Here is a 21377-nt window from a genome sequence, read left to right as displayed (position 1 = left end):
AAAACATTTCTTAGTAACCAACTGTTTCACATCCTTTCAGAGGTAGTGAGTTGTCTTAGAAAGAGTTTTGGAACCAGACAGATCCTACTTCTGCCACTGAGTAATGTTTTCACTGAAAATGTGGTTAATAATATATATTGCTGGGTTATTGTCACAATTCAGTGAGACAACATATTAAGTGTAAAGGCACTGAAATGGAGCTGACAAGACTAGTTCCTTTTTTTCTTCTTCCGTATAGAAAGAGGCAGATCTTAAATAAAGCCAATGAGTACAAAAATGTCCAGTCCCGTATTTCATGCCCTGTCTCGATCTAGAACCTCTTACTCTTTACTGAGACATCTCTAACTAGGTGCCTAACAGTGCCTCAAGTTCAATGTCCCAAAGTGAATTTATTATCCTCCCAACTCTTTATGTTTACTTGAAATTGTGTTTTTAGTAACCATGGCAAACTTCTGGTGTGTGATCTGCCTTGGCCCCACTGTGTAATTTGGTCCTGACTCTATACTCACAGATTCTGTATCTTGCATTCATCCACTATTTCACTATTTTACTTCCTGAAACCACCATCCTAGTTTAGAACTTCATAGCCCTTTTCAAGACTAATACAAATAGATTCTTCTCTACTTTAATTTCAAGCCCTGTTGCTAGATTAATCTTACTAAAGCATAGTTTGAAACTCTCATTCCCATATGTCAACATCTTCTATTGCTCCCTATCTCCTAAATAAAATTCAGAACTCCATTTCAGGTTGACACTCAACGCTCTAGACAAATATGGCCCAACACTGTTTCAAGCATTAAGATTCTACAATGTCTGTTTTATTCAGTGGCTGTCAAACTTATTTGTGTGGGTGGGGGGGGGGGGGTATGGGTATGTGTGTTTTGCTTTGTTTTTAAACAGTGGTCCCAATTTTTTCCAGGCTAAACTTATGTCCCTCCCCATCCTTATGGACTGGTTGAACTAGGGTAGGAAATTTCTTCCAACCTCAAAAAATCTAACTCTCATACTCTTGGTAGCTTCCAGGAGTGACAAATCCTTTGTGTCCTGGCATACTCAGTGTTCCCCTTCATTCCCCTGTGCCAATTCACCTGATACTACTTTTGCCTTGAAAGAGCAGCTGAAATCATACCCATCCTGCAAGACCCACTTCAGCTGATACTCCATTGGTAGAATTTTCCCCAGTTACTGCAGTCAAGTAACATCTCCAGCCCTGCCTCCAGCAGCCTGTTAATATCCAGCCCAGTGGCACTAGAGATTCTGCTTTGTACTATAGTCATCTCTGTTTATCTCTTATTTTTTGTCCTAGATTATAATTTCCCTGAGGACAAGAAGTTTTGAATTTTAAAACTCATTTGACTATTCCCCTCATACAAAGGGTTTAATAGAGAGGATGCTCAAGAAAATATTTGTATAATAAGTTTGTATGTATTGCTTACAGCTTTGAAATTCCTTAAAATCCTAAAGGAAATTGTAATAACCATAGTTCTAACAACAATCTGAATTTCATACTTATGATAGCTGGAAACATACATGTATGTAAATATGCACATATAAGTATACAAATATACATACATATGTACAGTTGACCCTTGAGCAACACAAGTATGAACTGCACTGGTCTGCTTATATGGGTTTTTTTTTCCCTAAAAGTAGGTACTATAGTATTATGCAGTCCATGGTTGGTCATGGATACAGAGGGCTGACTGTAAAGTTATACACAGATTTTTGACTGTGCAGAACATTGATGCCCCTAACCCTATGTTGCTCAAGGGTCAACTGTGTAAGTATATATACAGATGTATGAAAGTATCTAAAAAATATCAGAAAATAATGAAAATTTCAGAAGTAATTATTCGTCTATAATAGGTTCACAATGAGAATTATCTTTAAAAGAAAATTTTTAACCTAAAAAATAACAGAAACCCAAAACAATACCCTACCTTCACAGGTTCCTCAATGGCCCTGTTAGGTAGTTAGATAAATGGGGGCACCAGGGCAGATAGGTGGAGGAGAGGGAGGATGGTCTGGAAGATGGCATTATGCCCGCCTCCAAAATAAAGGGGCTTTACTTTCTCTAAAACTGGTTAGAACCCAACAGCCACAACTGTGTGGTAACAACAGGGACCTAAACGGACAAGACCCAGTGCTCATTGTAATATAATTAGCATTGCAGTTTAGCCCCCACCCCCACGGGTTTTTCTGTGTGCACCATGGGCAAGGACATGTGCAAAGAAAACAAACGTGACTAGGCATTCCAGGGGCAAGAGCTACCAATCAATCAAAAGACTGCTTCTATGCAAGGGTATAAGAGAAGGGGCAAATAAAGATCACCTCTTTTCCTCCCTTGGAGCAGCCCGCCTCCCGTTCTTGGAGGTGTACTTTCCCTTTGCTAAATAAATCCTTGAAAATCTTTTGCTACACAACACACCATCTCCTGTCTGAATTCTTATCTTTTGGGTAAGACAAGAACTGGGATCTTTTTCCTTCTCCTTTTAGGGTAAGAGCCCCATTTTTGTTCAAGTTGCCAGTTGGATCATATGTCCAAGGACCTGTTAATGATGCTTTTGTTCTGGTGAATCAGCAATGCTAGATCCTATATTCAGAGGGCATAGTTGCCGTCCTAATTATCAAGAGTGTTGATGTTTTCTAAGCACTCCCAGCTTATGGAATTCTCACTCTGTGTCCACAGAGCCTTCTTTAGAGAAAAAGCTTAACGGCTTATTAACTACTACGTATTTGAAAAATCACTTTCAGCAGTATATTTGGTTCCACATCTACCTTAAATATTAAGTTCTGCTTTTAAAAAAAATACAATCAATGTTGAGCTGCTTTTAACGCACAGCTCATAGTTATTTTAGCATAATGTAATAAAAAATAACTTAGCTTGCCACTAAAAAATACTGTTTTAAGGAACCTGAGGTGTTCATTTTTGATTCTCTTCTTCTCCCCATCCCAATAGATACATGAAAATGAGTTCAAAGTGGCTGCCTGAATCCCCAAAGTCTCTCAGAAAAAAATGGAAGTCTTCTTTTCCCAGACCACAATGTAGTGAAATAAATTAGTGTAATGATTTATGTTTACTGTTTTAGTCAATTCTGATAGAGATTATAGAGACAAAATGACAAACTGCCTTAGTGGTAAACTTAAATCATGTCAGCCAATCTTTAGTTTTTCCTTACCCTAATTGCTCCTCCTGTTCATTTATCTTCCCAGGCAATCTTGGGAAGAAATACTAGTTCAATCAGTGCATGTGCAAACCACTCGAGATAAAAAAGTTTAGTCTAATTTGTCTCACTAAATTGTAATGCCTCCAGTAAACAAATCTTGGTTTGAAAGGAGACTAAAGAAATCTGAATAATTATGGTGCAAAACGCTCTCTTTTTGCATTTCTAAAGGCACCATTTATATACAGGTTGCTGTCTCCCCACTTTCACCTCTATACTTCTTTCCTTATTGTCTTTGAAAGCCTGTCCTATTTCCAAATTAGAGCCAAGAATTGCATGCAGTACCTTTACTCACACAGTTCAGGACTCAATATGAAAATAAAAGCTATAGACCTAAAAAAATCCAGCAGCGTTCTACACTGAAAAATGCTAGGTTGAGAAGTGACTTTTATAGGGATAATAAAGAGATTTCTGTTTAAAGTGGAGACAAAACCTCAAGCCACAGGAAGATTTTGAAGTATGGAAGCTTTTAGGTGATGAGAACAGGGTTAAGAGTTTGTGTTCTTTGTTTCAACAGCAAAACTTTATAATGGGCTTATTAGCTGCCAAAAAAATCAGCTACATTACTTTTCATTTAGGGGGACTAGGGAATCAGGGGAAATTGGCTTGTGTTAAGCCTCTTTCTGTTTTTACTGCAAAGTCACAGAATATCATCTCCATGTTAGAAAACATATCAAACCAGGGTGATTATTATTAAAGTCTTTTAATTTTTTTTTTCTCCACACACAAGCCTGACTTCTCTGAGTTCTCTCTCAGACAATAAGGATTTAACAGAGAGAATACTGAATCTGAGCTGTTAAGTGTTGCCAAAGACAAGCTGGGTGGCCTTGACATCAACAGTGGGGTAGAAATTAGTAGACCACAGCAGCCTCCCCTCACATAAGGAGAAAGTCTGTAAAGCCCTGGGTGGTGTGTGGAAGTCACAGCGTTCACCTGCTGCCCACGTTTCAGGTGACCCCCTAGGAGCTTCAGGTGAGGGTCGTTTGTCAGGCCAAGCTCAGCAGCCTACCTTTCCAAGCAGCAAGATGGCTTTTCATGCTTGCCATCCAGTGTTAGAACTAAGGGATCATAGGTGCCATCTTTAAAATGAAAGCATTGGCTGTAATGGAGACACTGCAGTCTAGAAAACATAAGGGACTTTCTTAATGTTATATGAGAAATAGGTAGAGAGCTGGGACAGGGGTCCTTCCCAAATCAGGAGGATGGACTCTGGATTCTCTAGGCCCACACTTAGGATGGAACAAGAGTGAAACAAACCAGAGAAGCACCATTAAAAAAAAAAAGACCTGAAATATTAAAGCAAACCTTACTCTTTTCCTGGTTAGAAGTGTCACTGAAAGCAGCTCTTTCGCCCCTTTCCTGCTCACCCATTTCTGTCCCCTTCTAACCTTAAAAGAACCTAATTATAGGAATAAGATCACCAAGCAATTGAAACTAACTCCTGACTTACGCTCTCCTGAATGCACACCATGCTTTATCTAACCTGTTGATTCTTTTCCTAAATAAAAAGAAGCAAGAATGAAGAATTAAGCAGTTAAAGAATGATTAGCTCTCTACACCCAAAAGCCCCCTTAGCAGTCTTGCTGGCAGATCACAGGGCAAGATAACATCTGAAGAGTGTCAGCCAGTCTGCACACAATGGAGAAGGATGCAGAACACAGCGTCCTGCCTCGATGATTCACTCAGATTCTTTCTCCATTTTTCCCTTTAAAAACTGTCATGGCTAAGCAGAATCTTTGAAGATGGTCTCTGGTTATGAGTTCACCATTTCCTCAGACTGCCAGCTTTTCTGATTAAAGCACCTTTCCTTTCTAATGACACTTGCCTCTCAAATGATTGGCTTTTGAGCAGTGAGCAGCCACATCTGAGTTCACTAATCATCACTAGTATGCCAACATACTTGGACTTGGACAACTAACATGCTTGCTTTGAGTCTTCTCTTTCAGAGGACTGACAGAGCAATTAATTAACCACTGGGTACAAATTACTCTGCTAGGAGCTTTGAGGAAAACAAGAGACAACCATGCCATGACCTCAGGAAACTCGCAGGCTAGTGGATGAGATGAACTGGACACGTAACTAACCAGCCACAGTGCTAAGTCAAAGAAATCAAGGGGATAACTACAAGTTAACTGTGGCACTATCATAAGAGAATGGATTACTTGGACATAAAATTTCTTTTTATTAGTGGATCTTCACAGTGCAGGAAGTAAAATTAATAGCTTATATATTGGTGAGTAACACATCCAGAGTGAGGCAATGCAATTCAAATGATAGTCCATGAAGTTATGCTAGAGCTGGCTTATCTCTATTTCTCTTGCTCAAAAGATAAAAGAAGGTACAATTTATACAGACAAGAAACAAACAGACCCATTGCTTCCTTATATTTTGCAATTTAAGTGGTCAATTTAATATACATGTAATAGTGTTATCATATTTCTCCTTGGTGGGTCTTTGTTGCAGAGAGATGCATAGTCCTAACAATGCAGTGTTACTGGGGAGTGATCATCGATCAAATACTGCTGTGTGCCAGGCATTGTCATGGGTACTTTGACGTGCATTATCTCATGTCCTCATCACAGCAGTCCTGTAAATAATCGCTACTATCTCCATTTTGCAGATGAGAAAATTGGATTTTAGGGAGGGTAAGTCATGTGCCCAAGATCACACAGTTAATAAAGAGCAGAGCAGGAATTTTAACCAGACCTGAAGACCGCGGGATCCATGCTCTCCTCCCTCATCCCATTGCTAAAGCATGATGCTTTGGAGAATAGAGAAGGAAATCAATCATATCAACCAACAGAGGAAAGACCTTTCACAGAAGAGTGAACTGGGGGGAGTGTGATTTTTGACAATCTGCCGACAAGAGAAAGCCAGGATGAGGAAAGAGTGTGGCACTCAGAGGGACAGACACTAAGGAAGACCATGTACCTGTTTTCTATCTTTTTCTGCCAAGACCCCTGGGCCAGAGCAGCATTTACTACCTTAGAATAATGATTAGTACATGTGGATTTGAACCCTCTCCTTCTGCAAGCTCAAGCAAGGAAGGGGGAAGCCTGAGGGGGTAGGTTCAAGTTAGGACCCACATTTGTGTACAAGCTGAGGACTTTGGCAGTGAGGCCAGAGGCAATGAACATATTATGCAACTGAGCTGGATTAGAGGCTGGGGCCAGCCAGGAGTCTTTACATATGCAACATATGTCCTGATGCCCGGGCTAGATGACAAGTTTTGCTTGTTTGCTATTTCAGTAACAAAGTATTTCTATTAAAGGAAAACAACTTCAATATTTAATAGGGAATGTCATCTTTTATTAAAGACCCTATCAACGACAACGGAACTTGAACAAGGAAAGGATCTTAGAGCAAAGTATTTTGTTATCAGGCAACAGTCATAAAATGTTTTGTGAACTCTCTGTGTTTAGGTAGGACTTTTTTTTTTTTTTGTAATTAAGAAATTAAAGAGGAAAGATAAGAGAATCTTCACATCTATATGAGTGAGGACATCACTCACGCCAAACCTCTGGATTCTTATCACTTCCCTAGGATACCCATTAATCATGGTCATCTATCTGCTTATCAGGCCAGCAAGAGGAAAACATCAAAAAGCATGAGCAATCTTGAGCCCTTGAAGAAACCCTGATATTGGGCATGACCCTTCCTAAGGCATCCTCATCAAACAGAAGCTATGTCAACTCCCTCACATGGCAAGAGGTTATAAAGCTAAAGATTAAAGACTTGATGTTACAGGTAAAACAGGAGCAGCTACATTGAAAAAAAAAAAGATAAATTTCCTCTTTCTTCTGAACTCTTTTCATGATTGTTCTCTGCTACTTACTTTATACAGAATTGCTTGGCAGTTTTCTGAAAGAAACAGCTGAAGGAAAAAAATATGTTGCAAGAATTAAAGAATTTTAAAGTTGTGTTATCTTATCCAGGATCTCAGAGCCTATCTTCCTACCTGCGAGGTTAAGATTCAGACACTAGAATAAGAAAGAACTGAGGATGGGTTGGTAGAAAAGATGTAGACAGAGGATTCAACACAGCATCAATTGATCCATCGTCATAAAATTTCAAAGCCTCAAACCAGTCCTAGAGTCAATGCATTTTACAGAAACTGATGGGGTAAGTAGCTGGGACTCAGCTTTTATTGCAGGGAGCACCTACCTAAGGTGTAAGCACCATTTGTGTAAAATCTCGATGGACACTGAGGAGAGAGTAATTAAGCAACCACTTTTGAGCTCTTGCTAACAAAGGAATGCTCTGCAGCATTATCTGGGAAGTCCAATGGTGTTGACAGATCTGTCCCTAGCAGAGATTATAAAATCTCTCTCTTTGCTGGCTTGTGGAGGAACTCTCATTCTAAAGTGAGAGATGGTAGGTGCAGCCTCACAGGTGTGAGGGCTGGAGCTTGGCAGCAGCAGGGCACAAATGCATTTGCCTTGCACACTGGAAAGAAGCGTAGCCTTCTGTGGATTACCCCTGGAGGAGCTGAGACCACGTTGTGACTAAGTGCACAAACAAGAGTAATAGTATGAAACAGAAAGCAGGGAACCTAGACCTTGGAGGACACAAAGGAGGATCCGGGTTGAATCAGATCAATCCAGAGCTATCTACTTAGTCACACTAGGTAAAGGTTAATTTGCAGATTCTTCAGTGGGGAGAAAAGGGACACCAGCATCAGCAACTCTATCGTTTTTAGAGCATGGGGTCTACATCTGAGATCTGTGATCCCCGAGCTTTCTCAGATGGCCTCAGGGGAACCATGAAATATTAAAGTTGTTTGAAAAATACCCGATGTCGTTGTATAAATGCGCCTTTTTTCTCAGGAAACAATTTTAAAATATGGTTGGAACCCAAAAAAGTTGACCACTGCTTTAATACTTATTGTATATATAGGTACATACAGTGCACTTATGCAGGGTGGCTTAACCATAATTCAGTAATCATTCTCAACACATCTTTTTTTACTGTCTTAATTTTCATAGTCTTGAATTCGAAAACTCGTCTAAGTTTCTTCCACATTGTTACATGAAATAGGGCAGATACTGCCTTGTTATGGGCAACAGCAATTTGAGTCCCAGTGTGGCCAAAACCAGAGAAGCAGCCCCCTTATTGAAGTGACCTAATGAAGTCTGGATCCACTAGGATATGCAATAATCACAGCCAAAGTTTGCAAACTCAAATACTTACAGGCAGTGTACAGAAGGTCAAGCCATAAGATGATAAAATGCAAAGAAAACTCACCCTTCCTGTTGGGAGACTATGAGGATCTATAGAGCACATGCCAGGAGCAGCCATGACTCAGCTCCAAAGAGTATCATAATGGGATGCACGGCTAGTGTGGCCAGGTCTTCCAGATTTGCAAGAAGATCTAGAGACATGGATTTTTTAACAAAAATTTCTCATATATTAAGGATAGCCAGAAAAATCATTATTAAGACGTACAGATCTTTACTTGATGTGTGACTTAGTTTTGGGTAATGTGAATTAAATGCTTTAAAAAAGCATTTTAAATTTATCTTAAAGATTTATAAAACTCAAAGTATTTTAACCTTGAATGGTAATATGTAAGAATCGGTAGACAGCTGGAAGCTCATTTCTCTTTGAAGACATGGCAGATGATATCCTTCACATGATACAGGAGGTCACTAGGAAGAAGCTCAAGAGCATTCCCCTGGTGCCTGGTGCAGGGGTGTGAACTTGGCCCATGCTGTCTGCAGTGGATAGATATACTCTGTGATATTACTAATTCTGAACAGTAGTTGACTTTATTTTAGGAGGAAATCTTACTATCTATGTCTAGGGAAATGACAGACAATCAAGGGTGCCAAAAAGGGACAAAAAGGGAAATGAGACTGTAAAAAGCCCATGCTGCCAGCCTTTTCCGTCCCTCTTGAGGCAGGAAGAGCTAGGTATTACAAGTCAGAGCAGCAGCAGCCAGGCATAGAGACCACATGAGCTGGTGAATGGGGTGCTCATTTTGGTAAAAGAAATGCCTCTACTAAACATGAGGGTTGAGTTTCTGGTTTACCCTGGGAGATACCTGAAGCCTAGAGACAGATATACCAAACCTGACTCAACCACACCCAGGAGACATTTATTCTACCAAGCCCAGTATCTAATGGGCAATGTTGGAAGAGATCCTTAGGGATCATATGAGTTTTGCATTCAGTTCTTGCAGAAATTCAGTGCTTAAAAAAAAGGGCTGATTTCACAGTTACCTAACTTGCAATCCCTTTGCTTTAGTTCCAGCCAGACAAGGCAAAGTGTTTAGTGTGTTCTAAAAAGCTTCTCTTTATGGAGAGAAATATGGCATTATTTTATATGCACTAGGACTCTAGTCTTAAGGACAGTCACAGGTGTCCATTGTGAGGACCATGCCTAGGAGAAGGGCATTCTGTATAACTTCTTTGGTGAACAGACTGTTCAAATATTTTGCCTATTTTTTTATTCCGATCGATTTATTAAATCTCCTCTCCTGACCCTGGCCTGCAGAAAGAGTGGTCACCTTGCACTGGCACGGCAGTCTTCAGAGAGATGGCAAACAAAATGTTCACAAAGTGGCTCAGAGTTGCCCAGGAGCCAGCCACCAACAGAAATGATGTACAAGAATAGAGAGATACTGGTAAATCAAATCCCTGTTGTCTGAGAATTTGCAATTACTTGTCACCTAAATAAAAAATAAATGTAAACCGAAAACACTAAATTAAATGGCATTAATAAGCACAAATAGATCTATCACTGGTCACAAAAATTTTAGATTTAAGTAGAATCTGATTACGGTGCTGGTATCTGAGCATAAGGATAATGCTGAATTCAGGGGCTAAAGTGAGAGAACTGGCCTCCAGCATTCTAGACAAGGAGACACCAGCTTTGACCTCTAGTAGTGTCAGACCTCAGTCACTTTGATAGTCTTTTTGATGTATCAAGTTGGCTAAGCTACAGACCCCAGTTATTTAATCAAACACTAATCTAGGTATTGCTCAGAAAGTATTCTGAAGATGTGATTAAAGTCCACAATCAGCTGACTCTAAGAGAAATTATTTCAGTTAATCTGAGCAAGAGATATTCATCTATTGAAACACTTCAAAAGCAGAGCTGAGGATTTCCTGAAGTAGAATTTCCCCCTGTGAACAGCCTAAGCCCAGGAGTTGCACTTCCTGATGGCCTACCCTACAGATTTTGGACTTGTCTAGCCAGCTCTGACAACTGCATAAACCATCTCCTTGCAATAAATCACTTAATATAGACCTCCTACTGGTTCTGTTTTTCTGGTTGAATTTTGATTGAGTCACCTATTGCCTAACTTCTTGGACTGTGTAGCCTTGGCCTCATTTTTCATAAACATGTCTTAGCTCACAAAACTTTTAAAAAACAAACTAGTCTCAAGTTGTTTCCTCTAATCAACACATAGCTGCAGTTTAAAAACTTTAATGAATTGAGACAATAACCTATCTGAATTTTTGTGACCAGTGATCGATCTATTTGTATTTATTGATACCATCTAGTTTTGTGCCTTCTGCTTACATTTCTTTTTCTTTGCTCCCTCTTCCTCTCTTTCTGTTTGCATTTTATTGCATTGCTAAAAAATTTCAAAATTTCTTCTCCTTATTCTTTTGCTGGTTTGAAGCCTATACAATGTATCAGCCTTCTTTTAGTGGTCACTATTATTTTATATCTATATTTGTTTATATTTTTCATAACAAAACATAAAGTCATTCCCAAACATGCCATGGAACTTACTGGATTTTAAATACCATCAAACAACCCCAAACAAAATCTTGTTGTTTTTTCTGAGCTTTAGTTTTATTATTTTTATATATGCTAACATTTGTTTTGATTAATTTTCATAGTAAACTGTTAATTCTTTACCATTTCTAAATTCAGGACCAAGAGAGTGTGTGAACAAAGGAGCTATTTTGCCCTTAACTTAACTTTTTATTATAGATTTATCAATATTTGACACGATCTCAAGTATTAAAATTCTCAAGATACATCTTAAACAGTGTAACCCCAAAATGCTCTAAAATTTCACAAAACACCACCAAAAGATGAGGAAACTACAACTGTTAACTCATTACATTTCCAAGAGACATTCTGTCCCTTTTCATGAAATTCTAGAATGTTTTACCATAGAATCAGAAAATAATAATAAGGCATCCACAAATGCCTTCAAAATATCTAGAAGCAAAAGGTTAATCTTTAGTGGTATCAGATAAAAAGTTAATATACCTTAGATATGGAGTTACAGATTATACAGTATAAGACAGCATTTAATAAGCAAAAAAGAATTTCCTTTTCCTTAACCTTTTTCTTTAGAGACATAAAATTGTTCCTTAATTAAGAATCAAAATTTTAAACCACTACTAATTAAACCAATGTGGTTACTGAAAAAGATTGTGGCTCTCAATCCATTGATTTGCACAAGGTAATAGCCATTATTATACTGAATTCAAACCTTCTGGGAAAGCAGAACACAAACCCTGAACTTAAATAAGATTCAGAGTTGTTCTAAAAATGGTGTAAGTCAATATTTAATCAATCAGAACAAATTTGTTTTTGTATAAAAATTTAAACACGCAAAATGAACACCTTGAGACATTTCTGGAATATATGAAAGCAAAGAATTTCCAAATAAACACAGTCTTAGCTTATGAGTAAAGGCCTCCGTTGTTGTGGGCTGCAAAATAGCAGCACAGTGTAGACAAAGCGTGATAGGGCCATAGATCACAGTAATAACATTTGCAATAAACAATAACAGAACAAAGCAGACATCTATAAGAATCCCACGAGGAATTTTACGTTATCCATAATTTTTCTTTACATTTGAGAAACTATGGCAGGAAAGGCCGTTACATTCAATGGCACCAATTAATTTCTGCAACTTTTAATGACATCTTTCTGAGTAAAAACCTCACATAATGCCCTGAGCACATGATTGATCGCAGCTTATGTTTGATTTGTACTGGATTTCTGATTTTTTTTTTTAGTATTTTTAAAGAGTCCCTCTGCAGCCAATCAAACAATCAACAAGAAATACTCAGATTCTCTCTTGAAAAGTACAAGAAAAAAGAAAAGACAATGTGGCTTCTTTCCTGAGCCAACAGACGACTGGTGATGTTATTTAAGCAGTTTTCTGGATGATGGATTACGGAGATTTTTATTCCAAGGGAAAATGGTAGTCAAAGAAAACCATTTAATTCTTGTTCTATTCAGGATATCAGAGTATAACACTACTCTTAGATATGGGTTTGTAACACACAATTTCCCTTTATTGACTTTCTTGGACTTCAGCATAAAGTATTTCTTCACATCCTAGAAAATATTCCAAGTTTGTAATATCGTTGAAAGAATTTAAAGTGAATAAATAGGACCACACAAGAACTCACATATGTTTTTGGTGGGCATGATCATGGGAAATGAATCCTTGACTAGCATGGGGTTTGGATGAAGCTTTTCTTTCCTTTAACCATAAAAGCTCCAGTCAGAATATGGTTGAGTAGTTTAAAAAATAAGTCTGCAATCTGAGATAATGAGTTTATCTAGTGGTGTGCTGGTAAGTGCAAGGGTCTTACCCTCAAGGAATGTATTCTTTAGAAGGGTCTTCAGAACAGGAAACAGAGAAGCTGCAGATCATGTATGAAAGTGACATCCTACAAAGCAAAAATGGCCCGATGAAGACCAGCTACTGCCCAGACCATTTATGAGTAATGACCATGAGGAGAATATGGAGTGTCTAGGAGAGACAGAACATGCAATCATTCCGTAAATGTTCGTTGTCTATTTTAGTCAAGATACTGAGACAAGTTTAGAAAGGCTAAATGGCTTGCCCAGGGGCACAAAGGAGGTAGTACAGAGTTGGTATCATCCAACTCACTCCAAAATCGTAGTCTGTAAACAGTATGTTTTAGTTAGTCACGAAAATAGCAAACAAAAGGACATTATATTTCATGATTAAGTGAATTCAAATGAAAATTAGTGTAAAATTCTTCTATTAATTGGTGTTTTAAATATTTCCAAACTATTTCGACCATAGATTTTAATCATACAAGAAGATCATCATTCTTGTTCAAGGGGCTCTACTTAACCGCTAGCAGTCTTGTGTTCATAGTTAAGGAAGAATCAACGCTTAGATACTTGAGGAATAAATACACCCATGCCTTTAAATTTCCACAACTTTTCTATAATTATCCAAGGTTCCGGGTATGTTCATTAACGAAGAATTCCAGGTAGCCCAGCAGTCACTCAAATTCTACAACCTCTGCTTACAAATAGGGTTTTAAATGACAGAGAACTAGGCTAGAGATGATAAGATTCAGATTTTTCCATGACCACTAATATTACATGAAAAAGTTCTGTGGTTTTATACCAGAGCAAGCTGTGGGCTATGTTCTGATGTGTGCTTTATGTGATCTTTCCTTCAATCCACAGAAAGCTACATAAAATGGAGTAACTTTTTTTCTAATGAACTTATCCAATTTTACTTTCTACATTGCTTTTACTTATAAGATTGCTGCCTGACTCTTTACTTCTAAAATGTTACCGCTGTGGATAACTACTAAGGATTATTGCATACTAGAGAACTGGAAGTGACCTCAGAGGTAGTAAACTCTAATATCCTCATTTTACAAATCTAGAAGTAGAAACTTTGAAAGTACTTGCCCAAGACCCCTGAGAAGTTTGTGGCAAAGCCAGGGCAGAACATAATATATACAGTGATGCTCTCTGATGATTCTTTCTGTAACATCAAAATCAGTGTAACAAGAAACAGGGCATTGCACTGTATTCCCAAAAACATTTTGTGAGTCCTGTCAGAGCCTGGCATATTCTTTTGCCTTCCCCTCTTAAGAAGACAAAACCAAACCTTGAACAGAAAGATCAAGATCAAACTTAAAATTATTCCTTGAAGTATATGTGTTAGTATTCTAAACAGTCAATACTGGCCATTGTTATTCCTCTTGGCAGAGGCTTAGCCTTATGAATTGCCATGTACTATTTCTCCTGTAAAAAAAATGTACCCCTTGTATTTGAAAAGCTTATTTCCTCATTCAGCTGAAGAAAGCAGGGGAAATGGGAACGAAGTATTGAGAAAACTAAGTGAGAGATGAAGAGGAGAAATGGGGAAAGAGGACAGAAGATAGTGAGATATTTAACTTAAATGTATGAGGGGACCACCTCACACCCACTGGGATAGCTATTTAAAAAAAACAAACAAACAGGAAATAAGTGTTGGCCAGAATGTGGAGACACTGGAACACTTGTACGCTGCTGGTGGGAATATAAAATGGTGTAGCAACTGTAAGGCAATTTTTTAAAAAAGTAAACATAGAATTACAATACGATCTGGCAATTCCACTTCTGGGTATTTACCCAAAGCAATGAAAGCAGGGACTTGAACAGATATTTGTACACCTGTATTCACAGCAGCCTTGTTCACAAGAGCCAAAACATGAACACAACATAAATGTCCATTGATGGATGAATGGATAAAACAACTGTAGCATATCCATACAATAGAATATTATTCAGCCTGAAAAAGGAAGGAAATTCTGACATATGCTACAACATGGAAAAACCTTAGAGACATTATGCTAAATGAAATAAGCCAGTCACAAAAAGATAAATACTGTGTGATTTCACTTATATGAGGCACTTAGAACAGTCAAATTCATACAGACAGAATGTAGAATAGTGTTTGCCAGGACCTGGAGAGAGGGGAGGAGGAGGAGCTGTACAGAGTTAAGCTGGGAAAGGTGAAAACATTCTGGTGATGGCTGCACAACAATGTGAACATACTTAGTGCCCTGGAACTGTACATTTATAAATGGCTAAAATGGTAAATTTTATGTTACGTATATTTTACCACAACTGAGGAAAGAGAGCTCTGGGAGAAATTCATGAAATGCAGAAATGTAAATGAGCCTTATACTTCAGGATGCACTAAAAAAACTCTCTCTGAAGTAATATTCATTATTTTTAGCAAAAGTAGTTCTTTTTATTTCCAAAACAAGCAGCTGTCTTTCAAAGACAAGTGATCTGGGGGCAATTCCACTTTCCTTTGCTGCAGTGTATAATGGTAGATAGACTAGTGGACTCTTTCTACCTTAGAAAAGGTATCACAGATTTCAGACGTGTACACTCAATGGAGCCCAAATATTTTTTCCTTTGTGCAGTACAAGATTTGCTTTGATTATTTCTACTTAAAAATAAATGGCCCAGTCTTTTATTTTTGTAATACTCATTCTGATCGATCCAAGGACAGCAGAAATGAAATATTTGTTCTTTCTACTCCTTTATAGTTAGTTTTTCTTTAATTATAGGAAATTCTCTTCATAAATATGCTCTGTGTTATCAGGCAGCATCGGCTATTGGAAACTCAGCCTGGCTGGCAAGTTTATTTTAGTCTTTACAGCTCCTACCATGCAAGGACATTTCAACTTCTCCCATATCTTGTTAGAGATTAGTCCAAACTGCAAAGGACCACTATTTATTAAATGACAGAACAGCTTCCCATAAGCATAGATGATAGGAAACAACTTATTTAAGACATTTAAAGCAGTATTCATGTTTATTGGCAAAATATATCGTATCTTGAGATGAATGCTTGCTTAATTGCCACTACAAGAATATCATATTATTATTACTCAGAGATTTTTAGGATGATGCTACTGTGTGCTAGATCATTTACTATTCTGTTGCAAAGGGTGGACAGATATGGTTCTTGCCCCAGAGGTGCTAATCATTTACCAGAGGCATTATAAGACAGGTCTTGGTTAACCTACTTTATACAGTTTCATGATTAAAATGGTTGAGGAGCAGTTCTGTCCCCAATGCATCTTCTTCATGTGTCTCCATCTCTTGTGGTATGGAGACCACATCACATAGCTTACTGTCTACATTAAGATGAGTTTACTATTCTATTGTCGTCAACCGCATTACTTTACTATTTCAAGGGTCTCTTGAAATAAGCTGTGTTGTGTATTACAGGAATTTCCCCAAAGATCCATTAACTCTTCAATTGAAAGCATTAACAGGCAGTGCACATCCAAAGTCTCTAAGTCTTTGCCTAAACGTGATTGCCATTGCTATCAAGCCTAAACTATTATGCAAAAATCCTTAACCAGTCCTACTCAAGTTCCAGCTTTAAAAGACCATCCTTGAACCCAGACTTCAAAATTCTAATAAATTGGAACTTGTCCTCCCCTCAAGTCTGTGGTATTCACAATAGCCAAAAGATGAAAAAAATAACAACAAAAACCTAAATGTCCATCAATGGAAGAATGGATAAAAAATTGTGGTATAGCTATACACCGACATACTATCAGTCATAAAAAGATCAATGTACTGATACATGCTACAATGCAGATAAACTTCAAAAACATTTAACTAAATGAAAGAAGTCAGACACAAAAGGTCAAATATTGTATGGTTCAATTTATGTGAAATATCCACAATAAATGAATCCATAGATCCAGAAAGCAGGTTAGTGGTTGCCAGGGATTTGGAGTGGTGGAAGGGGAATAGGGAGTGACTCCTTAACACTTTCCTTTGGGGGTGATGAAAATGCTTTGGAGTTAGGTAGAGGTCATGGTTGTACAACACTTTAAATCTACTAAACACTACTGAATTGTACACTTTAAATGGGTAGATTTCATGTTATGTGACTTTCATCTCAATTTAAAAATTTATTTTTAATCCTGTGGAATTGGTATTTTCTCTTACTTTGATGAGGAATAAACTTGTATTATTAACAGCTTGTTTAAATGATATTTGGGGAGTCAGCATTCAATCACCATAATTTACAGACATAGAAAACAAACTTAGTTACTTGGTCAGGGAAAGGGGGTAGGAAGGGATAAACTGGGAATTTGGGATTGCAGATACTAACTACTATATATAAAACAGAAACAACAAGGTCCTACTGTATAGCACAGAGAACTATATTCAATACCTTGTAATAACATGTAATGAAAAAGAATACAAAAAAGAATTATATATATATATTTATATATAAAACTGAATCACTATGTTGTACACCAGAAATTAACACAACATTGCAAATCAACTATACCTCAATAAAAAAAATAGCTATAATTTAAAAGAGACCATAACCCTGTTCGGGTTTTGAAAACAAATCACACTCTCCTTGGCTGTGACCCTCCAAGACTTCCAAAGCTGAAGTTTAATTTCCCTCAGTTTTCTCTCCCTGTAAATAAATGGTCCCCTTTTGGCTACCATGTTTTATCCTCTTATGTCTTATCTTCCTACACTTCAGTAATCTTTAAGATGCCATTCATTTTGAGTCACTCCTGTTTGCAAATTCTAACCCGTTTGGTTAGCTCTAAATTAGCATATACAGTCTGCTTTTCATTATGATGCCTCAATTCTTTAAAAAATTGTAATTTTTATATATATCTACTTTATGGTTTGTCTTTTCTTGTTTGTAACTTTTTAACATATTATTATTTTTTAAAGTTAAGTTCTTATGTTGAAACCACAAAGACTAAAAAATCTTGATCAAAAAGATCTATTGTGAGGATTCTATATTCAGTTGTGCTAGAACAGGGTTGGAATGGCAGCAGCTGGGCCTGGGCCAGTCTCCATCTGTGCAAATATGAGAGATATAAGGCTGTAGGAGACGGTCCGCATTCCTGTCTCCTTTAGATCCAGGTTTTTTGTTTCTATTCAGATATGTTTATCCTGATTCACTCTCATTCCCATTTTTTCCTGATGGCTTCTCAACTATGTATAAAATAGATAAACAATGTTTCTTCTGTATAGCACAGGGAACTATATTCAATATCTTGTAGTAACCTATAATGAAAGAATATGAAAACAAATGTGTGTGTGTGTGTATATATATATATATGTGCACGTGTGTATGTGTGTGCATGTTTATGTGTATATATATACATATATATATATGACTGAAGTATTGTGCTGTACACCAGAAATTGACACAACATTGTAAACTGACTATACTTCAATTAAAAAAAAAAAAAACAAAACAAACATCACATAGCCAGAAACGAGATCTCAGAACAAGTGCAGTGTGAGGATGCCTATGCCTCGGGCTTTGCCATTCTAATGTCCCTTCCCTCCCACAGTGCAAAATGTACTTGCATCTAAACACGTTCCGAGTCATGGATTATTTGTATAAGTGTGTCTGCTTGGTTCAAAGACAACTGTTTCACCCTAAAGCCCAATTCAGTAGATTTATCTTCAACAATTACTGGGCTTTGATCACCCTAGAATAGGTGGTATCGTGTGGTATGTAGCTGTCCTTTTCCAGGACACTTCCCTTATCAGGATACATGTCTGTTGATTTGTGGGAAGCTGGCTGTTTTTCGTTCCTGACAAACTCCAGTGATTAAAATGTAGTGGCTCGCTTGTGTTCCCCTGATAAAGGTGACAGCTGCAGACTTTCCAGTGGTGGTGGATATCGTCCATGCAGATTGCTTTTTAATGAAAGCAATATATTATCTTACCTAGAGACCCCAAAGCCTTACCTTGTTAATGTATTCTAGCTTGGCACCACATTTATCTATAAATTAGTTGTATTAAACACACTCCTTACTATTTATCTAGCCTTTAAAGAGTTTTTCCAGTGAGAGGATTCTGCCCCTTTTTTTTTACCTTAAGTACTATTATACCCAACAACAATCCCACCAATATTTTTAAGGGCAGTTTTGTAAAAAACATTCCCAGGCTGGAAAAATATTACAACTATACTCAAAAACTTGATAATCCTTCACCACATTTAGCCATTAAAATAAGAGAGAAAAGATGGAATTGATTAGAGCTCCAGCCTTTCAGTTGAGTCTCCTGAAAATATGCAATAATTCTGAAAGCAAAGCGTAATAAATAGCATGAGGAAATAAATCAAAGAGAAGAAATCAACTTAAAACTTTGCCTGTAAAGTTTTAAAATTGGAGGTTAGAGGAAACCTCTTCTTCATATGTAGAAGAAGAAAAAGAAAATGCTGTCATAGTTTAAAACTCAAATAATCACCCAACATGCAACTCTTTGTTATCCCTGTATCTCCCACAGGGTGTAACTAACAGCATCGGGTCTCCTGCAAGTGATCACAATTCTGCTGGGAGTGAACAGCATCTATTGTCCTCCAGGAGGAGGACTTCATAGTGAGAGACAAACTTCACGCTGTGGCTCTGGAAAAAGTTACAACACCAAGGCCTTGTAATGACCCATGAACCAAAATTGGAAACAAACAACTATTTTGCTGAATGTGTCCTCTCTGACCTAAACCCAATATTAAACTTTTTACAGAACTATAAATCAAATCCATTAAAAACAAAAAGCCCAGTGAACCCAGTCTGAACTAAATCCAAACCTACATATTTTCTAAAGCAACTGAACTGTAACAAAACTAAAACATCAAAATATTCTCCAACCTGAATTGATATTTCATTTGGTTCAAGTCTCTGAACCATATTTTCTATTTCAAGACAGGATTATTGTTGTTAACCATCACTTTAAAGAGGAGACAAAGGAGGAAAGTTAATGCCATAGTTAGCACTGAGTATAAATAAGAAAAGTATGTTGTACAACGTGTGAAAAAGATCCATTTTCTAAATAATTTAAGTAAACACATGATCATTCAAAGAGAAATCAGAAAAAAATGGTCAAAGGGCAGCAAATGCAATAAGCAAATCTGTGAACAACTGAGAAGGTATAGAGGAACCAATGCAAAGCCCCTTCCAGAAGAGGTAACTTCCATGTGGAGTGAACCAATTCCATGGTATGACAGAGGAAACAAGCGAGCAATTATGTATCAAGCATCTACTTATACTTTAGATTCCAGGGAATTATATTCACTGTCATTAGTATTTTTCTTACTGATTGGTTATTTTTATTGATTATGAATGGGCGAGAAGTAAGAAGTAAGAAAAAAATGGGGGTTAACTTTTGGTCTGTATGAATAAGAAACTACAAAATTCAAAAGTATATTATATTAATTTTTAAGTTATCTTAGATAGAATAAAAATTCAGCTGTTTTTTCAGAAGAAATCCAAATGTTGTAAATTGCTTTTTTTTGTGATGTAAAAACATGAAAATGTCTCTAAAAATAACTGAAAAGTATTGTATCTAACTATGCTCTGGTATATACATACACACATTAATTTAAAGAAGTCTCGATTTTTATGAATGGCATTATCATTAGGGAAATGATCACAGGGCAGAGAGTCTACAGATTCATGATTTTTTTCCAACAAGTTCAAGTAGACCAAAGTTCCTGATAGGAATACTAACATATTCAATCTGTATATCTCTTAGGGCTACGATGAAAGTTATAAAGTCTGACACATGTTCAAAATACTTATAAAAAATAAAGTTTTTCTTTATTTCTGGAAACTTCTCTTAAAGAAATAATCATGAATGTGAGAAGATTTACCCACAGGGATTATCTACCATCACTACATAGCAGGAACTATTAACTAATTACCAACCCCCTTTCCTCATCTTCCAGAATACACAGCTAACAAGTATTTCCCAACCTTCTTTGTACTGAGGTGGCCATTTGATTAAGTTCTAGCCAATGGAAGGTGAGAAGAAGTGATGTGTGTAATGCAGGTCACCTCCAGTCTCACTGGTAGTTGTTTATGCTCTTTCCCTTTCCATGGTGACATTGGAAGCCACATTTTAAAGATGGTAGAGCCATAACATGGAAGGACATTTCATTCTTGAATCACCATTTGAAGGAGAGCTACCTAGTGATCAGAAACATTGGTTTTCACTGTACATTAGCAATACATAAGCACTACTGTATGAAATCTGTTGAGATTTAAGAGGTCTGTTTATTTGTTACAGTGTTACCCTAATATACATTATTTTTAACAATAGCAAATAACTGGACACAAGTATCTAAGAAAGTTTCAGTGACTATTCTAATCCATTGATAATTTTAGCTTCCTTCTTTGAATTGTTCTGGATAGTTTTCATTTTCTACAATTCAAACATAAAACTTCTGTGATTAATACATACAATTTAGAACTTTGATATTATAAAATTAAATGCATATGATTTGATGGTGAAAAGTGTTGATGGCATTCAGATGTGATGGATAATTTTAATAGAAGGAGAAAATATTTCTAAGCTCACAAAATGTTGCAAGTAGCTGGAGAGAAGAAAAAA

General features: G+C 37.1%; 1 long non-coding RNA gene across 1 annotated transcript in view; it reads right to left on the bottom strand.

Annotated features, from left to right (window-relative positions):
* The window catches only part of LOC123613272 (uncharacterized), an 80965-nt gene that overhangs the window by 18067 nt on the left and 41521 nt on the right, over positions 1-21377 (bottom strand). The gene's annotated exons all lie outside the window — the stretch shown is intronic.

The sequence above is a fragment of the Camelus bactrianus genome, chromosome 3 (genome assembly GCF_048773025.1).
Source record: "Camelus bactrianus isolate YW-2024 breed Bactrian camel chromosome 3, ASM4877302v1, whole genome shotgun sequence".
In the NCBI taxonomy this organism is placed as follows: domain Eukaryota; kingdom Metazoa; phylum Chordata; class Mammalia; order Artiodactyla; family Camelidae; genus Camelus; species Camelus bactrianus.
Note: the sequence above shows the minus strand (reverse complement) of the source record. Positions and strands in the feature narration are given on the sequence as shown.